This window comes from Tenrec ecaudatus, chromosome 16 (genome assembly GCF_050624435.1).
Source record: "Tenrec ecaudatus isolate mTenEca1 chromosome 16, mTenEca1.hap1, whole genome shotgun sequence".
NCBI classification, from domain to species: Eukaryota; Metazoa; Chordata; class Mammalia; order Afrosoricida; family Tenrecidae; genus Tenrec; species Tenrec ecaudatus.
Window position 1 is genome coordinate 46344130 of NC_134545.1, and position 24061 is coordinate 46368190.

General features: G+C 41.8%; 1 protein-coding gene across 2 annotated transcripts in view; it reads left to right on the forward strand.

The window, feature by feature from the left end:
- The first annotated feature begins 11646 nt into the window (after positions 1 to 11646).
- P4HA1 (prolyl 4-hydroxylase subunit alpha 1) overlaps positions 11647 to 24061 on the forward strand; it is a 92333-nt gene continuing 79918 nt past the window's right edge. For both annotated transcript variants that reach the window (XM_075535028.1, XM_075535027.1), the window contains exon 1: positions 11647 to 11801. The gene's annotated coding sequence lies outside the window, so the exon portion shown is untranslated. The remainder of the gene's footprint in view (positions 11802 to 24061) is intronic.

The window sequence follows — 24061 nt, forward strand, 5'->3', positions numbered from 1 at the left end:
GGCAACAAATGTACAAATGTGCTTGACACAATGGAAGTATGTATGGATTGTGATGAGTTGTACGAGCCCCCAATAAAATGATTTAAAGGAACGAAAGAAAGAAATCAAATATCACATTGTATTGGGTAAATCTGCAACGCGAGGTCTCTTGAAGGTGTTTCTTTTCTCTCTTTATTGAAATAGTTTTATTGGGAACTCCTACAACTCTTATCACAATCCATACATACATCAATTGTGTAAAGCACATCTGTACAATCATTGCCCTCTTCATTCTCAAAACATTTGCTCTCCACTTAAGCCGTTGGCATCAGGTTCTCATTTTTCCCCTCCCTCCCTGCTCCCCACTCCCTCATGAGCCCTTGATAATTTATAGATTATTATTTTGTCATATCTTGCCCTAACTGACATCTCCCTTCACCCCCTTTTCTGTTGTCCATCCCCCAAGGAGGAGGTCACATGTAGATTCTTATAATCGGTTCCCTCTTTCCCACCCACTTTCCCTCTACCCACCAGTATTGCCACTCACACCACTGGTCCTGAAGGTATTATCTGCCCTGGGTTCCCTGTGTTTCCACTTCCTATCTGTACCGTAGAATTCGGATCATGATAGTTGGGGGGCAGGGGAAGCATTTAGGAACTAGAGGAAAGTTGTATTCTTCATCGGTGCTACATCGCACCCTGACTGGCTCGTCTCCTCCCCTAGACCCCTCTGCAAGGGGATGTCCAGTGGCCGACAAATGGGCTTTGGGTCTCCACTCTGCACTTCCCTGCTCTTCAAGGTGTTTCACTATGAAGACTAAGATGCCTCTGACAGAAGCCATGGCATTTTCAATTACCTCATGCATGCGAAAGTTGGACAATAAATCAGGAAGATCAAAGAAGAATTAATGCATTTGAATTAAAGCGCTAGTGAAGAATATCAGAAGCACCACAGACTGTCGGATTAATGAGCAAATCTGTCTTGCAAGAAGTACAGCCAGATGACTCCTGAGAATAGAGAGAGGTTAGTGAGACTTCGTCTCACATACTTTGGACATGTAATCAGGAGAGCCCAGACCCTAAAAAAAGACATCATGATTGTTAAGTAGAATGTCATTGAAAAAGAAGACTCCTTTCCACAGTGGCTGCAACAATGGGTTCAAATATAACAATGATCGTAAGGATAATCCAAGACCAGGCAATGTTTCATTCTGATTTGGACCGTAATGGCACCTAATGACAAGAACAGCAATGGGATGGCTAGATCATAGGGCATTTCTGTTTCCAACTTTTTAAGGAAGTGCCTGCTGTTTTCCAGGCTTGTACCATTTAATAATTCCATCAGCAGCCTGTGAGGGCTCCAGTCTCTCCACACCATTACTGTCAGTGTTTGTTGTTTGCTGTTTTTAAACTTTACTACTAATTCTAGTGTGAGATGATAACTTGCTGTTTTGATTTGCATCTTTCTAATGCCTAATGATTAGAAGTGTTTATCCTTGTATATGTTTTAGCTGCCTGGATATCTTAATTTTTTTTAACCTGCATATCTTCTTGCTGAAGTGTCTGTGCATGTGTTTTGCTAGTGATGTCAAGAGAGCAAAAATTATTATGCCCATTTTGTGGATGAAAACATTTCAATGTAAGAATTAAAGCAATTCACTCAGGGATCCCTTACTATATTGCTCAAGGGTTCACTCATTCTATAGTGTTCTGTCGGAACTAAAAGTTATTCTTCCATAAAATGCCTGTATACATCAAAAAAATTCACCAAGAGAGTAATAAGAGAGCCCACCGACTGGGAAAACATCTTTAGCAATGACACATCAGACAAAGGCCTTACTACTAAAATCTACAATACTCTGCTAGCTTCCAAAAAGAAGAACTAATTGCACACTGAGGAGCTGGGCAAAGGACCTGAACAGAAGTTTCACAAGGGCCGAAATCCAAATGGTCAATAAACATAGGAGAAACTGTTCCTGATCATACGCCATAAGAGAAATGCAAATTAAAAAAACAATGAGATACCACCTAAAACCCTCAAAGGTAGCCCAATTAAAAAAATCAGAAAGCAACAAGTGTGGGAGAGGCTGTGGTGAGACAGGAACCCTCATCCACTGCTGCTGGACCTGTAGGTATGTACAGCCACTATGGAAATTGACTTGGTGATATCCGAAACAGATAGAAATTGAGCTGCTACCTGCCCAGCAATCCCCGTACTGGGCACATACCCAGAAGAGGCAAGAAAAAACCATGGCCAGACATCTGTGCTCCAGTGGTCATCGCCACACAGTTCACAATTGCAAGCAGTTGGAAACAACCTTTCCATCATGGGACGAATGCATTAAGAAAGCTATGGTACATACATACAATGGAGTACTACACATCCCGAAAAAGCAGTGAGTAATGCAGGAAACACATCGTTGCATGGGAAGAACTGGAGGAAATTATGCTAAGTGAAGCAATCCAAGCACTAAAGGACAAGTACAACATGAGTCCACTGAGGTAAGCTTAAAAAAATACAAAAGGGGCATAGGGAAAAAGCTACTGTATGCAAATATTCCTGGGGTGAGGCCCAGGCAGTATGGCAGGGGCCAGACCAAATCCAGGGATACATATGGTAGCCAACTAAAAAGGAGGAGGGAACAAAAAAAGACATGGGTAGTAGAGGACCAGGGCACTAACCCACTGAAGGGGAGGGTGTTGTTTATAACTCCACAGGGAAAGAGGGACCAGACTTCAACCTAGTGCTCCAAGATGTGAATGGGACATACTAGCAGAAAGTAGGGAACCAGTAGAGAGGTCTGAGGGGCCGGCCTCAATCCCAACAACATGGACAGCCACCTCTCTTCCCAGAAGAATTTACTTCAGAGGACAGCAATGAAGCTACAGCTCAGGGAGAGGGACATGTCTGATCAGAGCATATGGGAGCAAATGAAGGGGGAGGAAGAGAGAGTGGAGCACATCCTGGCCCACCAAGCCTTGAGGATGATATTCCCACTCAGAGCAGCCAATGCACAGAGAAGACCATATGGCCAGCCCCACTATGAGACACGACATCCCTCACTGACCAATAGCCCTACAGGGGACAACACTGGAGACACAGTGTGGGAATTCCACGCGATCTGATCCCATCACACCGAGGCAAAACAATAAGGTGGTGGGGTGCAACATGACAGCAAGGGAACACCAAAAATAGACTTTGGGGCCAGGGCATGGTCAAAAAACAGACCCTGAACTATTTACAGGCTTTCCTTTTTTTTCTATCATTGTTTTGTTGTTATTATTTTGTTTTCTTTTGTTGCTTTGTTTTGCTCTGTCTTGTTTTGTGCACATTTTATCTCTGCAAGTCCATCTAGATAAGATAGGTTGGATAAACAATCTGCAGGAGAGAACAATGGGACTTTTGGGGGGGGCGGATATGGGAGAGGGGGAGGTGAGGGAAAGGAAGTGGTGTTAACAAACCCAGGGACAATGGAACAACAAGTGATCCCAAATCAGTGGCAAGGATGGTATAAGAGGCCTGGTAGGGCTTGATCAAGGATAATTTAACCGAGAGAAATTACTGAAACCCAAATGAAGGCTGAGCATGATAGTGGGACAACAGGAAAGTAAAAGGAGACAGAGGAAAGAACTAGGAGGCAAAGGGGCATTTATAGAGGTCTAAATACAGGCATGTACATATGTAAGTATATTTATGTATGATGACAGAGAAATAGATCTATGTGCATATATTTATAGGTTTAGTATTAAGGTAGCAGATGGACATTGGGCCTCTACTCAAGTACTCCCTTAATGCCAGAACACTTTGTTCTATTAAATTGGCATTCCATGGTGCTCACCTTCCTAACATGATCGTTGAAGACAAATTGGTGCATAATCAAATGTGGTGAAGAAAGCTAATAGTGTTTGGCTATCAAAAGATATGTGTCTGGGGTCTTAAAGGCTTGAAGGTAAACAAGCGGCCATCTAGCTGAAAAGCAATAAAATCCACATGGAAGAAGCACACCAGTCTGTGTGATCACGAGGTGTCAAAGAGATTAGATATTAGGCATCAAAGAACAAAAAAAATCAAATCATTGTGAATGTGTGTGAATCACTGTGAATGAGTGCAGATTGGGGACCAAAGTCCATCTGTAGACAACTGGACATCTTACAGAAGGGCCACGGGGAAGGGACAAGCCAGTCAGGGTGCAGCACAGCAACAATGAAACATATAATTTTCCTCTAGTTTTTAAACGCTTCCACCCATGATCCCAATTCTACCTTACAAATCTGGTTAGACCAGAGGAAGTACACTTATACAGATAGGAACTGGAAACACAGGGGATCTAGGACAGATTATCCCTTCAGGACCAGTGGTGAGAGTGATGGTATTGGGAGGGTGGGATAGAAAGGGGGAACTGATTACAAGGATCTACATATAACCTCCTCCCTGGGGGATAGACAACAGAAAAGTGGATGAAGGGAGACGTCGGACAGTGTGAGATATGACAAAATAATAATTTGTAAATTATCAAGGATTCACGTGGGAGGGACCGGCGGGGAGGGAAGGGAAAATGAGGAACTGATACCAAGGGCTCAAGCAGAAAGCAAATGTTTTGAGAATGATGATGGCAACAAATGTACAAATGTGCTCGACACAGTTGATATATGTATGGATTATGATAAGAATTGTATAAACCCCCAATAAAATGATTTTTAAAAGTTATTCTTCCTATCAAATATTGTAAGTCTATGGCTGAATAAACACTAGATTCTAAACTTTGAATCTTGCTTTACTGACTAAAACTGAGACTTTTTGCACTGACTTTTGGTTTAAGCTTTTGGCATGTTCATTTGTGAGGAAAAATGCTTGGATGGGCAAAGCTTTCTAAATCTCCCAGACATCCAAGTCAGATGCTGTTTGTTTATAAACAGATCCATTATTCTGAAATGTAATGTATTGTTTTTAGAGAAATGTTTAACAATTTTATAAACATTTTCTATTCCGACAGAACAGCTATTGGATCTTCCTCTATCAACTATAGCACTTTGGAAAAACACCAGAATAAACGGAGTCTGATACAACTGTCCTGATATTGCCAGTCGGGGTGCAGTGCAGCACTGATGAGACACACAACTTTCCTCTAGTTCTTTATGCTTCCTCCCCCCCACCATCATGACCCCAATTCTACCTTACAAATCCACCTAGACCAGAGCATGTACACTGGTACAGGCAAGAGCTGGAAGCACAGGGAATCAGGACCAATAATAAGAGTAGCAAGTGATACCAGGAGGGGAAGGGGAAGGTGAGGGGGAGAATGGGGGAACTGATCACAATGATCTACATATAACCCCCCTCCCAGGGGGATGGACAACAGAATAGTGGGTGAAGGGAGACATCGGTCAGTGTAAGCCATGGAAAACAAAATTTATAAATTATCAAGGGTTCATGAGCGAGGAAGGGTGGGAGAGGGGGGAAATGAGCTGATATCAAGGGCTCAGGCAGAAAGAAAATGTTTGGAAAATGAAGATGGGAACAAATGTACAAATGTGCTTGACACAATGGATAGATGTATGGGCTGTGATAAGAGTTGTGTGAGTCTCCAATAAAATGATTAAAAATAACCCAAAATGGTCTCTACAGAACATGCTTGATCTTTGGCCTTTTCTCCCTACAATATCCTTAGTTAGATTTCAAAAATGCCTGCTAGCTGCTTCAACACCACCAGATAGGGGAGAGGTGATGGAAGAAATGTCTGTAAGGAATAAGCAAGTAAAAAATTTTAGTTGAAACATCTTACTTTTACAAATTTTATAAAAACTAGTAGGGCTGTGTGAACACATTTTTGGGGTCCCTGCCAGTCCTTTGGAGGGGCTCATGCAAATAAGGGCCCCTGAAGCTAAACCTTTACTCGCTTCACAGTCAATCTGCCACAGGGTCTGAATCCATTCTAATCCCAGGATAAATGGGTCAATTTTTATAGGCACCTGTGGGGCCAGGAAATATATTAATTACAGCTTCAGTTGACGCACACATGTTCTCTCAGGAAGAGCTCTTTGCTTCTGTGTCAAACTACTTCTATTTGTTAGATTAGTGGTTCACAAACTTTGTGGTCTCATGACTTCTTCATACTCCTGAAAATTGTTGAAGGCCAAATAAAAAAAACCAAAACCCTTAATTGGGAATTATAATTTATTTATTTTACTTTCTTTTATTACTTTTTAAAAGATATTTTACTGGGGCTATTATAGCAATTATAACAATCCATGCATTGATTATATCAAGCATATTTGTACATATGTTGCCATCATTAATTTCTAAACATTTGAATTCTATTTGAATCCTTGGTATCAGCTCCTCTTTTTACCAACTCTCCATCCATTTCCATCCCCCCCTCCCCCCACCTTATGGCCCCTTGGGAATTAGGATTTAAAACAAAACACTTAAAGTATGTATTTATTAATTTATAATCAACACAAACCTATTGCATATTAACAAAATAGCATTTTTGTTGAATAATAACTTTGTTTTCCAAAGTAACAACAATGTGATAAGATTTCAGTTAAAACATACTACTTTTACATTGCTGAACGTCTCTAAAGATGAACATCTTGACTTCTTTAGACTCGAGCCTCTGGAAAGCACCAGGGGTGTCAATGAAGAAGAAACAGGAAAAGAGCTCCAGCCACACCTGAGAACCGCTCCTGCAGCCGTCACCGCACCCACTTTCTCTTGGCCTAGACGCACCCTCCTTCAAAATGATTTCTCTGCTTATACTGTGTAATCACGCCTACTTTTCAGCTACAAGCAAAGCAAATGTTAAGTACTGCTACACTTTCTGGTCATATGGAAAGCTTTAGAGAGAACTTTTTCTTTCTTTTTAATGAATAACAAGTCTCAGGGAAGTTATTCTCTCTGTCACCGACAAGGGAAAATTATCTTCTTCATTGTCTGATCTTTGATACTGAAGCTATCTTCTTTTAGGAATATAATGGCTAAGTCAATGTTAAACTATGATCAAGACAATGTTGGGTGTTTATATCAAATCTTGGGTGTGTATCTCAAAACAATGTATCATTCACTGAGACCTTTCTGTATTTGAGGCATGTGGTAAATGCTTAGCCTACATGACCTAATTCCGTTCTTACAATAATCCTATTTCGTTGCTGTTGGCTGTTGCTCAGTCATGGGTTGTGATCTACAGTTTTGACAGACTGATTTTCAGAAGTACATAGCCAGGCCTTTCTTCTTGTAGCCAAACCAAGCCAGACCCACTGCTATCAACTTGATCCTGACTCATAGCAACCTAGTCTCACTCAGGACCATCAGGTTGATTTAGATTCATTGTGACCCTACAGGAAAAAGTAAACTGCCCTATAAGGTTTCTAAGACAGTAAATATAGTTTTTAAAATTTTTATTGTGATTTGGGTAAACACTTACAGGGTACATTTGTTTTCATATTCAACAACTGATACACATTTTATTTTGTAAATGTTGCAAACCCTTCAATCTAACGATTTTTCTCACTTCCTCCCTGGTTTTCCCATTTCCATGTGCTTTTCTTTCCTGCTATAGGGCCAACCCCAACCAGAGCCAATCTGGCCCCCACCCTAGAACTATGGACCACAGAAAACAACAGTAAACCTTCAGGTGGGGGAAAGGAGTCAATTTACCATGCCCACACTGAAGCAAACCAAGAAGGAAAAAGAGAATGGGACAGTTGGTATGGCTTCCATATGGGCACACCAAGCCCGGAGGAGGAGGTCCCTGCACGGAGCTGCTGAGGCACAGAGAGGACTGTGGGACTGCCAACAGCTCAAGACATGTTGTCCCCTAACTGGAGCGTACTGCCACAGAGGACAATAATGGGACACAAGGTGGGGAGATAGTGTGGCCTGCATTCCCCACAGTGGAACAAACCAAGAAGGGAGCATAACAGATTAGCATTTGGAGCAAAGGCAATCCATAAAGCCCCTGAAAAGCCCCCCCAAATGAACTTCGGGCTAGGAGGAGCAGCCCCCAGAAGCAGTGAGGAGAGAGTCATAAAGACCAGTGGACAGACCTGGAACTATGTATGATTTTTTTCCCTCTTCTTTTCTTTTTTCAACATGTTCTTTTCTTGTTGTTTGGACTAGGACATTGCTGGTTTGCCTACTTATATAAGACAGGCATGGGAAGTAAGCTCAGGGAAAAAGCAATAGGGCCAATGGTCCTGGTGGGTCTTGGGGGGAGAATGTGGTGGGGGAAAGGGTGTGGTGAGCAGAGAATGCCATAGATAGGGGAACAACTAGGGAATTAAAACCAACATCTAGGAGGGTGTAGAGATCCTGTGGGTATTACAGCAACACCAATCTAGCTGAAAGGAAGTACTATGAGGTTGAAGAAGGGGAACATGATGGTGGGGCAGGAGGCAGAAAAGGAAACAGAGGAAAGCTCTAGGAAGCAAAGCTATAGATTAGAGGTATTAACAGAGGTGAGTACTTATGTAAATACATTATTCCATAAAATAGAGGTATTGGCCTATGCATATATATTTATAAGGCAATACACTGAAGGCTGCAGATGGACCCTGGGCCTCAGTTCATACCCTCCCTCAATACAAGAACACTTTGTTCTAACAAAATGGCAATTTGTGATGCTCATACCCCCCCACCCCAACACACACACTATCATTGAATGTAAAATTGGTGTATAAGCAAATTTGGTGAAGACAGTGGATGGTGCCCGGTTATTAAAAGATTTAACATTTAGGGTCTTAAAGTCTTGAAGTTAAATAATAGCCATCCAACAGTGAAGCAACAAGCCCACATGGAAGACGCACACTAGGCAGTGTGATCATTACGTATCATTGGGAGTGGTTAATGGATATCAGAAGATTCATAACAAATAAACAAACAAACAAAAACACGTTGGTGAGAACAAGGGGGTTGGAGTGGAGACCAAAAGCCTATCTCTAGACAATGGAACATCCCTCCACAGAGGGATTGCATGGAAGGGACGATTCAATGAGGGTGCAGTAGAGCACCGATGGATCACGCAATATACTTCTGGTTCCTTGAGGCTTCCTCATCCCCTACTATCATGACCCCAGTGCTGCTTCCCACTCTAAACTAGACGGGAACATGTACATAGGTATAGGCAAGAAATAAGGCTCATGACATACGGCACCCAGGAATAGGAATGGGAATAGCGATACCAAAAGAGTAGGGAGGAGTGGAGGAGAGGTGGGGAGGAAGAGGATTCTGATCACAATGAATGGCTCATAACCACACACACCCCTCCAGGGGGAAGAACAACAGAAACCAAAGGGGAAGGAGGCAGTGGTCAGTGTGTGAGATATGAAAATAATAACAATCTATAATCTATCAAGGGGTCATGGGGGGGGGCAAGAACAGAGGGAAAAAAAGGAGAAGCTGATCCCAAGGGCTCAATAGAAAATAAATGTTTAGAAAAGATGGCAATATATGTACAAATATGTCTGATACAATTGATGTATGGATTGTAACAAGAGTTGTAAGAGCCCCAATAAAATGATCTTTAAAAAAAAGACATGCTGTGCTCTTCCTTTTTGATTTTCTAGCCCTAGATCTTAGTACATTTCAATATATTTTACTTTATCTTCATCTTTGTATTTAACATTGTTTCCTTTAACACCTGTGTACCCCACAGTGTCTTCTTTGCATTAGACGTGCTATACAGAACTCTCCTTTATTGTATATTGTCTTCCCTTTCACCCAAGTTAATATGCATCTATTTTCTAACACTGCTCCCCCACAAATTTCAAGTGATGCTGAATCCACTTTGACTCATAGAGACCCTGTATGAAAGAGTAGACTTGCCCCACAGAATTTCCAAGGCTTGCAAATCACCAGGGAAGCAAACAGCCACATCTCTCTTCCACAGAGCAGCTGCGGGGTGTGGTGGGGTTTGGGCTTGCATGCTCACTGTTTTGCCGCTAGTGTTCCTGCGCCTTCCTCTAAGTTATGTATTATTGTCCTTTTCATTTTAGCTGAAAGACTGCTTTCCTTGTATCTGGGAATTAAACTGATATCTGAGCCCTGAACCAGTTCATTATCCTTTGACAAACGTGGTTCTTATTCTATTTTAAATAGTTTTGTTGACATTGTTAGCTCCCCATTTCCCTCGAGCCTCCTTTTCAATACCGCCAATAAACCATCAATCCAGTTATTATCTCATACACTGGAAAACATAAAAAACAAAAACAACCAACAACAATAACAAAATACACCAGAGAAAAATCCTCAATCAAGTAAAACGCAGGGAAATTTAAAACTAGAACCAATTTAAAATGGGTGCAAAGGGAGATCAAATGATAAGGCATTGATTGCATTTTAACCTAATGGCATCTGCCATAATCGAGTTTACAATACTGTCTAATAGCGAGGCTATTCATATATCCCTGTGGCCCGAGGAGATTCACCAGAGACCATCCAGGTAAAAGTAATAAAAGACAACCCACTCCCATCAGACTGATGTCGACTCATAGGGAACCTGTAGGACAGGGTCGAACTGCCCCTGAGTTTCTGAGACTGTCAGCGCTGCTGATGGTTTCAAACTGCTGACCTTACGGCTATCAGCCCAACAGTAACTGCTTTGCCACAGGCTCCTATACGCGTCACCAGCGAGAAGCTGCAAATGGATGTAGGGCTCCCACTCTTGCAGCAAAAACCAACCAACCCACCTCACTGCCACTCATAGGACGCGAAGGGGCAGAACGGTCCCTGTGAGTTTCTGAGACTATAACTCTTTAAGAGAGTAGAAAGCCCCACTTTTTTCAGGGGAGCCGCTGGTGGTTTCACAACCTTCTTCCAGACGGTTCTTATAAATAAATAAATGACCCGGGAGGCGTGAGAGGGAGGTTAGCAAAGCAGGGACTACTGAGGTAACAAGACTATTGTCGCTCTCCACTTCTTTCTTTCTTCCTTCCTTCCTTCCTTCCTTCCTTCCTTCCTTCCTTCCTTCCTTCCTTCCTTCCTTCCTTCCTTCCTTCCTTCCTTCCTCCTCCTCATCATCCTTCCCTCGTCCCCCCCCCCCCTTCTCCTCCTCTTCTTCTCCTTCCTTCCGGGTTCAAGTTCCTTTTCTCCTTTTGAAGACACTGCACCGCTGGTGGTTTCCTTGTTTAGGTTGGACACTTATGAAGCCAAGGCGCTGAACCATTTGGGGAAAACTCTCATTCCCTGCCAGGGAGCGGATTCCTCCGGATAACGGGCCTACGAGGCAGGGAGAACTAAAGTAAACTAAACCCTGGGGTTGTCCCAGGCTGTGCGTCGTTCTTTATCGAGGCAGCAAGTTTCATCCCTGCGCCCGGGGCTTCCACCCTAAGCTAGGAATCCGACGCAACCCCACCACCCACCACCCTACTGGGAGTCTTTAACCGGAGCCAAGGGGCGGAGAAGGCTGAGGTAACCACGGTAACCGTGCTGCGGCGGCGCCCTGCGCAAGCGCCTTACCTCCCCGTTCCGCGCCGACCCCACCCGCGCCAGCCTGCATCCCTCCTCCCCTCGGCCTCGGCCTCGGTCTCGCCGCGCGGGCGCGGAGTGCGGGCGTGGGCCGGGGGGCGGGGCCGGGTGATGGGCGGGGTCGCGGCTGGGCGCGTGCGCAGTCGTTGGGGCGCTGGTGTGCTCGAGCTCACGTAGCGAGGGCCGCCGTCGCCGCCCCCTGCCCGCCGCCGGCGGGGCCCAGAGGTTATAAAAGGGCTAACTGACTCCCTCTGCCGCCCAGTCGCGCCGCCAGCGAGCTCGGGAGGGGAGTGTGGAGCCCGCCCCCGCGCAGGCGACCGGGACTGTCGAGCGCGCCGCCCCCCGTCCCACACTCCAGGTGAGACGTCCCCCGGCCTTGAGGACCGAGGCTGAAGCCACCCGGCAGCCGTGGCCCTTCTCGGACCGCCCCGCAGTCGGGTCCCAACCCGCCCTGACGGCTTGGCTCGGCGGCCGGGTTCTCCACTTTGTCGCTGCTGCCCGCGTACCTTCTGCTCCGTGGACTCAGCCCCTCCTACAGCGCCCCCCGAACCCCTGGCTCCCGGAGGCCCAGAAGCCTTTTCCGAGTTCCGCTTCTGCCTCCGCGCGCGTCCGCGCTTTGCACCGTTGAGGCTGCGGCAGCCTTTCTGTCCCTGCCCCGCGGACTAGGACTTTCTAGAATATTCCTTCCTGAGGAGGACTCTTCCCGTTTGTTTTTTTTTAGAACCCTGACACCCACCCCCCTCTCCCGCCCCCCTTCATACCTGGACCTCCCTACAAAGCGCTGGGGGACGTGAGGGCGGGGCGTGGGTTTGGGGCATGCTACGCGGCAGATGGGTCGCATGTGGGAGTTGCGAACGGATCTTAAAGTTGAGAACAACAGGCTTCTCAGATGGCTCTGTGGAAAAGCCGCCGGGTCTGGGAAGTCGCTCGGGGAAGAGCTGGCGGGTGCCCGGTGTTGCACGCTGCGCCGCCGCGCGGCTAGCCAGACGCTGCCCAGGGCGGCGAGTTTCGGAAGCCCGCTGTCAGCTCGCGCGGTTGTCGGGAAGCCGGTCTTCCTCCTTCCTCACGATTAAAAATAAAAGGCACATAGGCTGCTTTCTTTAAACGGAGGGCTCGCAGCGTTTACAAGTCTCCATCAGTACAGCAGAGATCCGTGGCTGCGTGAGACTTTGGAGTTCAATGCTCTGCCTGGCCCCCAGACGGACTGAGATGGGGAGCAAGACTGGGACGAGAAGTGTGAGATGCTTTCTGCTAAATTATCTACAGTTCATTTTTAGATACTAGCACCTCAGGCGTTCCGGATAGAGTGGAGAAAAGTCTTGGGATTTTGTACTGTTTTCTTTGGGGGACAGGGGGAGGTTGAAGAAGTTAAATCTTTCAGGAATTGATCTGAAAGTCCGAGGAGAGGTGCCAATTTCAACTTAACTGTTTCTGGTCTCTCCGGGAGCGTGGCTCTTTGACTTTCTTGGAATGCACGCAGGGGGATGAAGTAGCCTCTACGTGAGTGGGGGAAGGGAAAAGACGTGGCAGCAGTGTTCTTTCATGGTCTTTTTGCACACTTACGGTTCTGGGAAGAAATTCAATTACCCCCCTTAGGTTTAGCTATAGCTTATGAATGAGGCTAGTCCCCCCCTAAACTAATCAGATGAAAAATTCACTCTAGCTAGTAGAAAGAAACTTTGGAAGTAAATGTAAAAAAAAACCAACCATTTAAAAGAGGTTTTTTTTAATCATGTTTCTAGGGGGAAAATGAATACCTTAAAGCAGGAAATATCTTAACAGACCTTTAGTGAATTTTAGTGAGTGTAATAAATAATGAGATTCAAAACTTACCTTTAAAAAAAGTATATGGGAGACAAATTTTTTTTTTAATTTTAACAATTTATTAGGGGCTCATACAATTCTTATAGAGTCCATACATATACATACATCAATTGTATAAAGCACATCTGTACAGTCTTTGCCCTAATCATTTTTTTCTCCTCTTTTCTTTTTTTTACATTTTATTAGGGACTCATACAACTCTTATCACCATCCATACATATACATACATCAATTGTATAAAGCACATCCATACATTCCCTGCCCCAATCATTCTCAAAGCATTTGCTCTCCACTTAAGCCCCTTGCATCAGGTCCTCTTTTTTTTTTCCCTCCCTACCCTTTCCCCCCTCCCTCATGTGCCCTTGGTAATTTATACATCGTTATTTTGTCATATCTTGCCCTATCCGGAGTCTCCCTTCCCCTCTTCTCTGCTGTCCCTCTCCCAGGGAAGAGGTCACATGTGGATCCTTGTAGTCAGTTCCCCCTTTCCAACCCACTCACCCTCCACTCTCCCAGCATCGCCCCTCACACCCTTGGTCCTGAAGGTATCATCCACCCTGAATTCCCTGTACCTCCAGCCCTCATATGTACCAGTGTACAGCCTCTGTCCTATCCAGGCCTGCAAGGTAGAATTCGGATCATGGTAGTTGGGGGGAGGAAGCATCCAGGATCTGGGGGAAAGCTGTGTTCTTCATCGGTACTACCTCGCACCCTAATTAACCCATCTCCTCTCCTAAACGCCTCTATGAGGGGATCTCCATTGGCCGACACTTGGGCCTTGGGTCTCCACTCTGCACTTCCCCCTTCTTTTAATATGGTATATATATATATATATACATATACATATACACATATATACACATACATACACTTATATCGTTTTTTTTTGCATGATGCCTTATACCTGGTCCCTTGGCACCTCGTGATCGCACTGGCCGGTGTGCTTCTTCCATGTGGGCTTTTTTGCTTCTGGGGAGACAAATTTTTATCACTTATTTAAAAGTCATGACAATTTTACTTTTGGAACCCTGCCTTATATCCTCTAAGGATATAAGGGATATAAGGAAAAGGATATAGGAAAAGACTGACTTTGTCTGTTTTAGATGTTTAGTGTGTTTCATTGACATCTTTATAGGGGTTTATTTTGAAGTATTGAAAGCCAAGGCTTTAGTAAAAGGATAATTGCATAATCTGGAAAATTGACATCAACATGTTAAGTCAAACTGGACTTGAGTTAATAGTTGACCCTTCTTACCCTACTAAACTTTGCTATTAGAGAATTTATCAAAAAATTAGTTGGTAGAAGTGTTGAATCGGTAAATTGTACAGGCAATGAAGTTTCTTCAAACACCCCCTTATATATATACTGTATATACTAGTATATGTAGAGGCTTCAAAAAATTTGTGGAAAAATGTAACTAGAAGATAATGGTATTATGAAATTTTGGAAGCTCCTTTGTATCTTTGATTTTTTTACTTTAAAAGTGAAACAGGCAGGAAGGTAAATAGGAATGAATTACATAGGCTCTTAGGGTTAAACTTTATTACTCTGTTTAAGTGATATCTTGAAACTTATAATTAAGTCATAATAATAAATGGATGAATGGATGATTAGATAATATTAACTCTTAAGAGACAAGCCAAATGTGTGTGTATATTTGTAAAACCAGTTAAAAGCTAAAATTTATGAAACTCAAAAGGCCTCTCATTTAGGTTACTCCAGTAGTTTTGTTTCTTTTTCCCGCCCTCCTCCAGTAGTTTTAAAATTTAATATAACTAAAAATAAAATTTAATTTTGACAAAAAGACAGGCAATTCAGTGAAGAAAGTAGTCTTTAATAAGTGGTATAGAACAATTATCAACCTACAGAAAATATATATGAGGGCTTCAAAAAGTTCATGGAAATTTTCATTTTCTTTAAATTCCATTTTCCATGAATTTTTTAAGTTCCCTGGGTATATATTAGAGCTTCAAACCATACTTTTTACCACATGCCAAAAGTAGCTCAAAATGAATCACAGTTCTAAATGTAAAACAAACTTAAAAGCACTTTAAAGAAAACGGAAAACTTCCTTTTCTAAAAATTTACTTTAGGCTGGGCAAAGATTTTTTAGCTACAACTCCAAAAGCATGATCTATGACAAACAAATTGCTGGATTAGACTTTATCAAAATTAAAAACTTCTACTCTTTAAAATACAGTTTTAAGAATGAAAGACAAACCGGTCTGGCAAAAAATATTTTCCTATTACAGATCTGACAAAAGATGTACAAGGGTAAGAGTAGTATTAATATAGAAAAATATAAATTAGAATGAAGGGGGAAGTACAGAGTGGAGACCCAAAGCCCATTTGTCGACCACTGGAGATCCCCTTGCAGAAGGGTCTAGGGGAGATGAGTTAGTCAGGGTGCAATGTAATACCGATGAAGAATACAGCTTTCCTCTAGTTCCTAAATGCTTCTCCCCCCTTCTCTCACCCCCCCCCCCCCCACACTATCATGATCCGAATTCTGCCTTGCCAGTCTGGCTAGACCAGAGGATGTACACTGGTGCAGATAGGAGCTGGAGGCACAGGGAATCCAGGACGGATAATACCTTCAGGACCAGGGCTGTGAGTGGAGATACTGGGAGAGTGGAGGGTGAGTGGGTTGGAAAGAGGTAACTGATTACAAGGATCTACATGTGACCTCCTTCCTGGGGGACGGACAGTAGAAAAGTGGGTGAAGGGAGATGTCGGACAGGGTAAGATATGACAAAATAATAATTTCTAAATTATCAAGGGCTCATGGGGGGGGGAAGAGGACCTGATGCAAAGGGCTTAAGTGGAGAACAAATGCTTTGAAAATGATGAGGGCAAAGAATGTACAGATGTGCTTTACACAATTTATGTATGGATTGTGATAAGAGTGTATGAGCCCCTAATAAAACGTTAAATATATAAATTAATATAAACCTTTATTAAACAAAAGTAACAAAATGCAAAGCTGTCATTTCTCGACAGCCTTATCTAGGTCTATACACTTTTAAAGACAGTCTTTCATTTCCATCTAATCCTTTCTTGAGTTTTGTACTCTTTATTTTACTTTATGTCAAATGGCAGTTTGACATTGTGGTCTTTTTAAATATTTATTTGAATTTTGGGGATGAATGGGCAAGATCAGGAGTGTAGGGTGAATGGGGTAGGGTTTCCTAATGCAATGTTGGTAGAAAAGCCCTTGCTACCTTGAAGAATGGACAGATGCATTGTCATGATGGAAAAAAATTCCTCAATGCAAATTTCCTGCCCGTTTTCACACCGATGCAATTTTCAATCAAAACTTTTAACTAATTGCTCTGTGATTGTCTTGGGTCCCTTGAGAAACTGGATTGAGGTTAATCCTCGAAAGTTCCAGAATAATAGTTACCATAACCTTCTGCGTTGACCTCTCTGCTTTGAATTTAACTTGCCCAGCAGATCCCCTTAGAAGCCTCTGTTTCGATTGGATTTTTTTTTGGAAGGCACCCTAACAAAACAAATACCTAGTGTATTACTGAGAGAATTTGCCTCCGTCCACTGATCTCAGAGACATATTAAACAAGGCTTGTTTGAAATAAACCATGCCTGTATAAATTTGAATCCTATTAGCAGTACATATGTTGCCATCATCATTTCCAAAACATTCTTTTTCTACTTGAGCCCTCTGTATCAGCTCTGCCCTTCCCCTTGAAATAGCCAGGCACCATCATTAGCAGTACTTTTTGACTTACCCTCCTATATATAGTATCTATAAATATACATGTTATTGACAGCAATTACTTTTGCTAATTTTTTTTACTTTTGCTAATTTTTAATTGGATTGTTTAATTGTATTACTGAGTTTAGTGGGTTTTATATATATATGTAAGAAATTTCCAAAAAGAAAAGAAATTTCCATGAGATTTTAGGAAGATTTTCAGATACTCATGGATTTTAGACTTTTGGAGCCCTAGAGAATGGATGAATAAAACTACTGCCTTGAGATTATCTGTGAAACTTAAGATAATGTGAGACATTGATAAGTTGTACATACAGATCAATAGCAATCATCACAACCCACACCCATGAAGGTGTCGTTTCCTGTCCCCATTTCCTCAACCCTAAGTAACCACTAATCTTTTTTTTAAGCCCCCCAACACTAATCTTTTAAAGACCATCCATTCCTTTTTATAGCAGTATAAACATTTTGTTGGAAGAGGCCTGGTGGTATAGTGGTTATGACTAACTGCAAGGACAGCAGTTCAAAACAACCAACTACTGTGGGAGAAAGATGAGGCTTTCTACTCCCATAAAAATTTAGAGTCTCAGGAACCCATAGGTGTAGTTCTACCCTGCCCTAAGGGGTTAGTGAGTCAGCATCTACTCAATGTCAGCGAGTTCTTGAGAGAGAAGTTGTGTTAGTCTGGTTAGACTAGAGAAACAAATTCATAGACACACGTGTATAAGAGCTTTATATACAAGAGTAGATGAATGAAAACATCCCAGTCCAGATCAAGTCCATAAGTCCAATATTAGCCCATATGTTTGATACCAATCTATAAAGCCCTTTTCAGACTCAAAACACATGCAATGACGGCAAATTCAGGAACATCACAGGCCAATGGGTGGAATGTCTTGTGGATCCAGTGGCGGTGTGAGCATCTCCGGGGTCTCCATGTGGCTCCTCTGGCTCCAGAACTTCAGCATAGCTCCATGTGTCTTGTCAACGGAGATGTTTGGCAGGGAGTGAGTACGTGTCCTACCTCCAGCAAACTATTGATCTTAGCACCTCCAAGCTGTGACCTGATTGACCTGATTGATAGGCTAAACTCCACCCCTTGACTTTCTTTAAATCATTTTATTGGGGGTTCATACAATTCTTATCATAATCCATACAGCCATCCATTGTATCAAGCACATTTGTACATTTGTTGCCATCATCATTCTCAAAACATTTGCTTTCTACTTGAGCCCTTAATATCAGCTCCTAATTTCCCCCCTCCCTCTCACTTAACCCCTCCCTCATGAACCCTTGATAATTTATAAATTATTATTTTGTCATAGCTTACACTGTCCGACGTCTCCCTTCACCCACTTTTCTGTTGTCCGTTCCCCAGGGAGGAGGTTATATGTAGATCCTTGTAATTGGTTCCCTCTTTCTACCCCACCCTCCCTCCACCCTCCAGGTATCGCCACTCACCACTGGTCCTCAAGGGGTCATCTCATCTGGATTCCCTGTGCTTCCAGTTCCTATCTGTGCCAATGTACATCCTCTGGTCTAGCCAGATTTGTGAGGTAGAATAGGGATCATGATAGTGCGAGAGGAAGCATTTAAGAAGTAGAGAAAAGTTGTATGTTTCATTGTTGTTACCCTGTAACCTGACTGATTGGTCTCCTCCCCGCGACCCTTCAGTAAGGGGGTGTCCAGTTACCTACAGATGGGCTTTGAGTCTCCACTCTACATTCACCCTCATTTACAATGATATTTTTTGTTCTTTGACGCCTGATACCCGATCCCTTTCACACCTGGTGGTCACATAGGCTGGTGTGCTTCTGCCATGTGGGCTTTGTTGTTTCTGAGGTAGCTGGCCACTTGTTTATCTTCAAGGCTTTTAGACCCCAGATACTATATCTTTTGATAGCCGGGCACCATCAGGTTTCTTCACCACATTTGCTTATGCACACATTTGTCTTCAGTGATCATATCGGGAAGGTGGGCACTCATTGATAAGATTTTTTGTACTTTGATGTCTGATACCTGGTCCCTTCTACACCTCGTGGTCACACAGATCAGTGTGCTTCTTCCATGTCGCCCCTTCTCTCTTAATCCTCTCAAAATAACAATAGATTATGTAACTACCAGAGGTTTTGGTGAGGATGTGGAGAAATTTGAGCTCATAAAAATGCTAGTATTAATGTAAAATAGTGCTGCTACCATAGAAAAGTTTGACATTTTTCACAAGTAAAACAGCATTACCGTATGACCTAGCAATTCCACTCTTCTGTATATCTTTAAAAGAGATGAAAACATGTTCACACAAGAACTTGTACAAAAATGAGTGAGAGACATTATGAATTGAATTATGCTGTGCCACCCCCAGTGTATCAATTTGGTGGGGCCATTCCGGCCCGCATCCTCCTAGTCAGGGAAGTCAGGCACCCTTTGTGTAGTGTATTGTATGGATGTATAACATTGTATTTATTCATTAGTTGATAGACACTTGATTTGTTTCTACTGCACTACTGTTATGAATAGTACTATGAACATTTTTATGTGGATATATGTTTTCATTTTGGGGGGTATATATCTAGGAGAGCAATTACTGCAACATAAAGTAATTCTGTTTAAATTATTGAAAAATATCAAATTTCTAAATTGCCTGCTCCATTTTAATTTCCACCAACAATTTTTGAGATTTTTCATTTCTCCACACTTTACCAAAACTTATAATTGCCTGTATTATATCTCTTGTATTTGCCTTTCCATAATTGCATGGTATTAGGCATTTTTTTTTCATGGACTCATTTATATGCCTTTGGAGAAATAATCTATTCAAATCTTTATATCTATTTTAAAACTAGCCTATTTCCCTTTTTATTGTTGATTTGTAGAGTTCTTTATAAATTCTGAGTACTATACTCTTATCTGACACATGATTTACAAATATATTTTTACTCTCTTGATAATGTCCTTTGAAGTACTTTTTTAAGTTTTGAGAGAGTTCAATTTATGTATTTTTCCCTTTGATCTCTTGGGTTTTATTTAAAATGTCACATGTAAGAAATTATTATATAATTTAAAGCAATAAAGATTTATATATAATGGTACTTTTTCTTCTGAGAGGCTTATAATTTTTACTTTTCCAATTAAGTCTTTTACCCCTTTTAACTTAATTTTATAGTCCCATTGAAAGTGTTCTTCAGTTATTCCCAGATGATTAACTTAATTGCTGCTGTTATAAATGGGATCTTTTTTATTACTTCCTGTGATATTATTTATATTATTTCTTGTTTATATTGTATATATGTTGTTTATATTGATGTCCTTTTCTAAAAGACTCACAATGACCTTACAGGAAAGAATCAAACTGCTTCTTTGAGTTTTGGAGACAATAACTCTTTATGAGAGTAGAAAGCCTCATCTTTCTGTGGAGAAACTGGTGGTTTTGAACTGATGGCCTTGTGGGTAATAGCCCAACACATAGCCCACTACTCATCCAAGTTCATAGAACTGCTTTGAGTCAGAATCAACACTATGGCAGTGAGTTATTTTTTAGTTTTCCTAAAATAAATATCTTCTCCCACCCCCCCCAAATGGTTATTTTTCAAAGTCAGTATAACTCGATTGAAAGTGTTCAATTAAAAAAAATAGTATTCAGTTTTGAAGTTTCCTTAAAAAACTACTGATTTTGAAATAGTATGTTTACCTTTACCTCATATTTCTTATTTAAGCTTTTAAAAAAGATCTGGAAGGTGCAATATAACCATGAGGGTGAGAGTGGGGGAAAGACTCTCAAATAGATGTGGTGTGATTGTAAAACTCCCCTTGATGCGATTGAATGATTGAACTGTTCAATTGTGTAATATGTAAACTGTGTGCCAATAATGTTGTTGGAAACTCTTTATTTAATTTTTAAAAAATTAATTGGGATTTAGTACATATATCATTCCATAGTTGAATCACAGAGCAGAAGTGTATAATTGCTACCACAGTAAGATTCTAAACATTCTTTTTCTATATGGGACTCCTTTACCCCACTACCACCAATGTACTCTCCCTCCCCCTGTAATCCTTATTCTGCTTGCTGTCTCTGTCAATCCTGGGTTTCATATACTGAAAAATGGAAAAACATACAACACAACTTCAAGAAGGTGACACTCCCCCCAAATGACATAACTCCTTTGAGATACACCATAATCTGAACAAACAGAAACCAAACAAAACAATACAGATCAAAAATACAGAAAATTGGTTTCACTGCTCAAGTTCTGAGAGCTGTGAGGAGGAAGCTTGCATGATACCAGTAAAGCATTTGCCCATCACGTTGTGAACACTAGAGACTTAACTTGTTCTCTTTGGGACAGGTATGACTGCTACTTAAGGAGTAAAGTTATAGCAAATGCCAATTTGCAGAGTGCTTACAAGGCAGAACAGAAATATAACTAGCTCAATTAGTAATAACTCTTGAAAATCCATCCTGTGCTGATAGAAAAGGAATGCCAAGTCATGGTTTTGTAATGGCCTAATTTAGAAGTGTGAATTCTCATACTGGCCCTTTGTGTGACCGTTGAAGCTCAAAAATACTGAAGTCTCAACACAGATGTCGGAGGATCTACAGTTGAACATAAGATCTGTGTGAGTGAAGGGGAAAAAAGCCGGAGTCCTTTAAAAGATGGTTCTGAGCAAGTGTGGAAGGTGTGGTGGGACTTAAAAGGAGCCTGTGAAAGTCAAGATGCAGAAAATAGTCTTCTGAGAAAAACAGTATCTGAGAAAGATCAGAATGTCAAGCACTCCTTAGAGAAATTAATGATTTGCCTTGGAAAGACAAACATTTAAAAATGTTGCAATTGTTTTTTTGGAAGACAATGTCAAAAGGCCAGTAGAACTACTTGCCAGATGTCTCTCTCTCCTAATACTTCATTGAAAAACTAGTACTTCCAGTTAAGGAATCCTGATAGCTCAAAGTTGTAAATATCTGCAGGGTAGTAGGACTGTTCTAAAATCTTTTCTCTGGGTTGACCTGTGACGCATGTGGGACTGGATTTGCTGGAAGAAGGACTGTAGCAGAGTTTTATGCTTGCACAAATAATACATTTTCTAATTTATATTTTAGCTAGGCCTACCTGAGGATGTAGAAATTACTGCAGTTTCTTAAAATATTTAAAAATAGCATATACCTACCAAACATATAAAATATATTAATGATAGAAAAGTTATATAATAAATACTTATGAATCTACTTGTCAACCAAGAGCTAACATATTACTGATAACTTACTCGTACAAACAAAAGAAACAAAACAAAACAACTGAACTTGTTGCTGTTCAGTGGATTTCTATTCTTGGCTTCCTAATGTGTTAGCGTAGAAACTTGTTCCCTATGGTTTCCTGGGCAGTACTCTTGATGGCAGCAGATGACCAGGCCTTTCTGCTATGATGCTGCTAAACCAAAGCCAAACTCACTGTCATCAACTGGATACCAACGCCTAGCGACTGTGGGGCGGGGTCAGCTGCCCCTTTGACTGACAATGCGAGTAGGAAGCTCCATCTTTCGCCTATGCCACTGCTGAGTGGGTTCTTTCTCATCACCCACCTTTAGGTGAGTGCAAAGAGTTTTTACCATCCAGGAACCAACCTGCATTTATATAGCGGTGAATTTTGTTTTAGTATGTATTTATCTCCTTAGATGCTTTAACAAATTTTTAAATTGCAAATTAGATGGGAAGTTTACATTTCAAATGATCAATTTTGTATTCAACAATTTAAGGTATTTATCATCTCTTAATAGGTTACTTTATCTGCCCACTTTTGATTTCTCCCATGTGTGGATTACTTACTGTCTTCCCCTTCACCCTCTGCTTTATCTTCTCTCCCTTCCCCTTGCTCCCTTGATAAACCTCTAAAGTAGCAGTTCTCAACCTGTGGATCGAGACCCCTTTGGGGGTTGAATGAAACTTTGACAGGGGTCGTCCAATTCATCACAGTAGCAACATGACTTATGAAGTAGCAATGAAAATAATTTTATGGTTGGGGGGGTCACCACAGCTTGAGGAACTGTATTAAAGGGTCACGGCATTAGGAAGGTTGAGAACCACTGCCTTAGACTCTTCTAGGGCTTTCTTTTCTCCTCCTTTTTCTTCCTTCTTTTTAAGAAAAATTTAAGTCAGGGAGACTATCTGAGATTTGCCTTTTACAGGAGGTTTCATTCACTTTGACTCATTTAAATTCTATTTCAAGCTTGACGATTTAGGACAGTAGGTATTTATATCTTACTATTTTTTTATAAAGTCTAATTGTCTTCTGGGATGCCTGATTCTTAAATGCTTTGTTATTATTTGTTTTATAAGCTGCCAGAAGAATTAAGTAAGGGAGATATATGAAAGTTACATATCTTAAATAATGAAATAGTTTTAAAAACCTATGATACCCCAGACGCTATCTCTTTTGATAGCCGGGCACCGTCAGCTTTCTTCACCACATTTGCTATGCACCCATTTGTCTTTAACGATCGTATCCTGGAGTTGTGCACCCAATGATATGATTTTTTGTTCTTGGATGCTTGATAACTGATCCCTTTGGAACCACATGATCACATAGGCTGGCGTGTTCTTCCATGTGGGCTTTGTTGCTTCTGAGCTAGATGGCCCCTTGTTTACCTTCAAGCCTTTAAGACCCCAGACGTTATATCTTTTGATAGCCAGGCACCCTCAGCTTTCTTCACCACATTTGCTTGTTCACCCGCTTTGTCTTCATTGGTTGTGTTGGGAGGGTGAGCATCACAGAATGCCAATTTAATAGAAGAAAGTATTCTTGCATTGAGGGATTACTCGGCCATCTAGCTCAGAAGCAACAAAACCCACATGGCAGAAGCACACCAGCCTGTGCAATCACGAGGTGTTGACGGAATCAGGTATAAGGCATCATCAGAACAAAAAAAATCTTACCAGAATGAATTAAGGGGGAAGTGCAGAGTGGAGACCCAAAACCCATTTGTCGGCCACTAGAGATCCCCTTGCAGAGGGGTCTAGGAGAGGAGATGAGTCAGTCGGTGTGATGTAGCACCGATGAAGAATACCGCT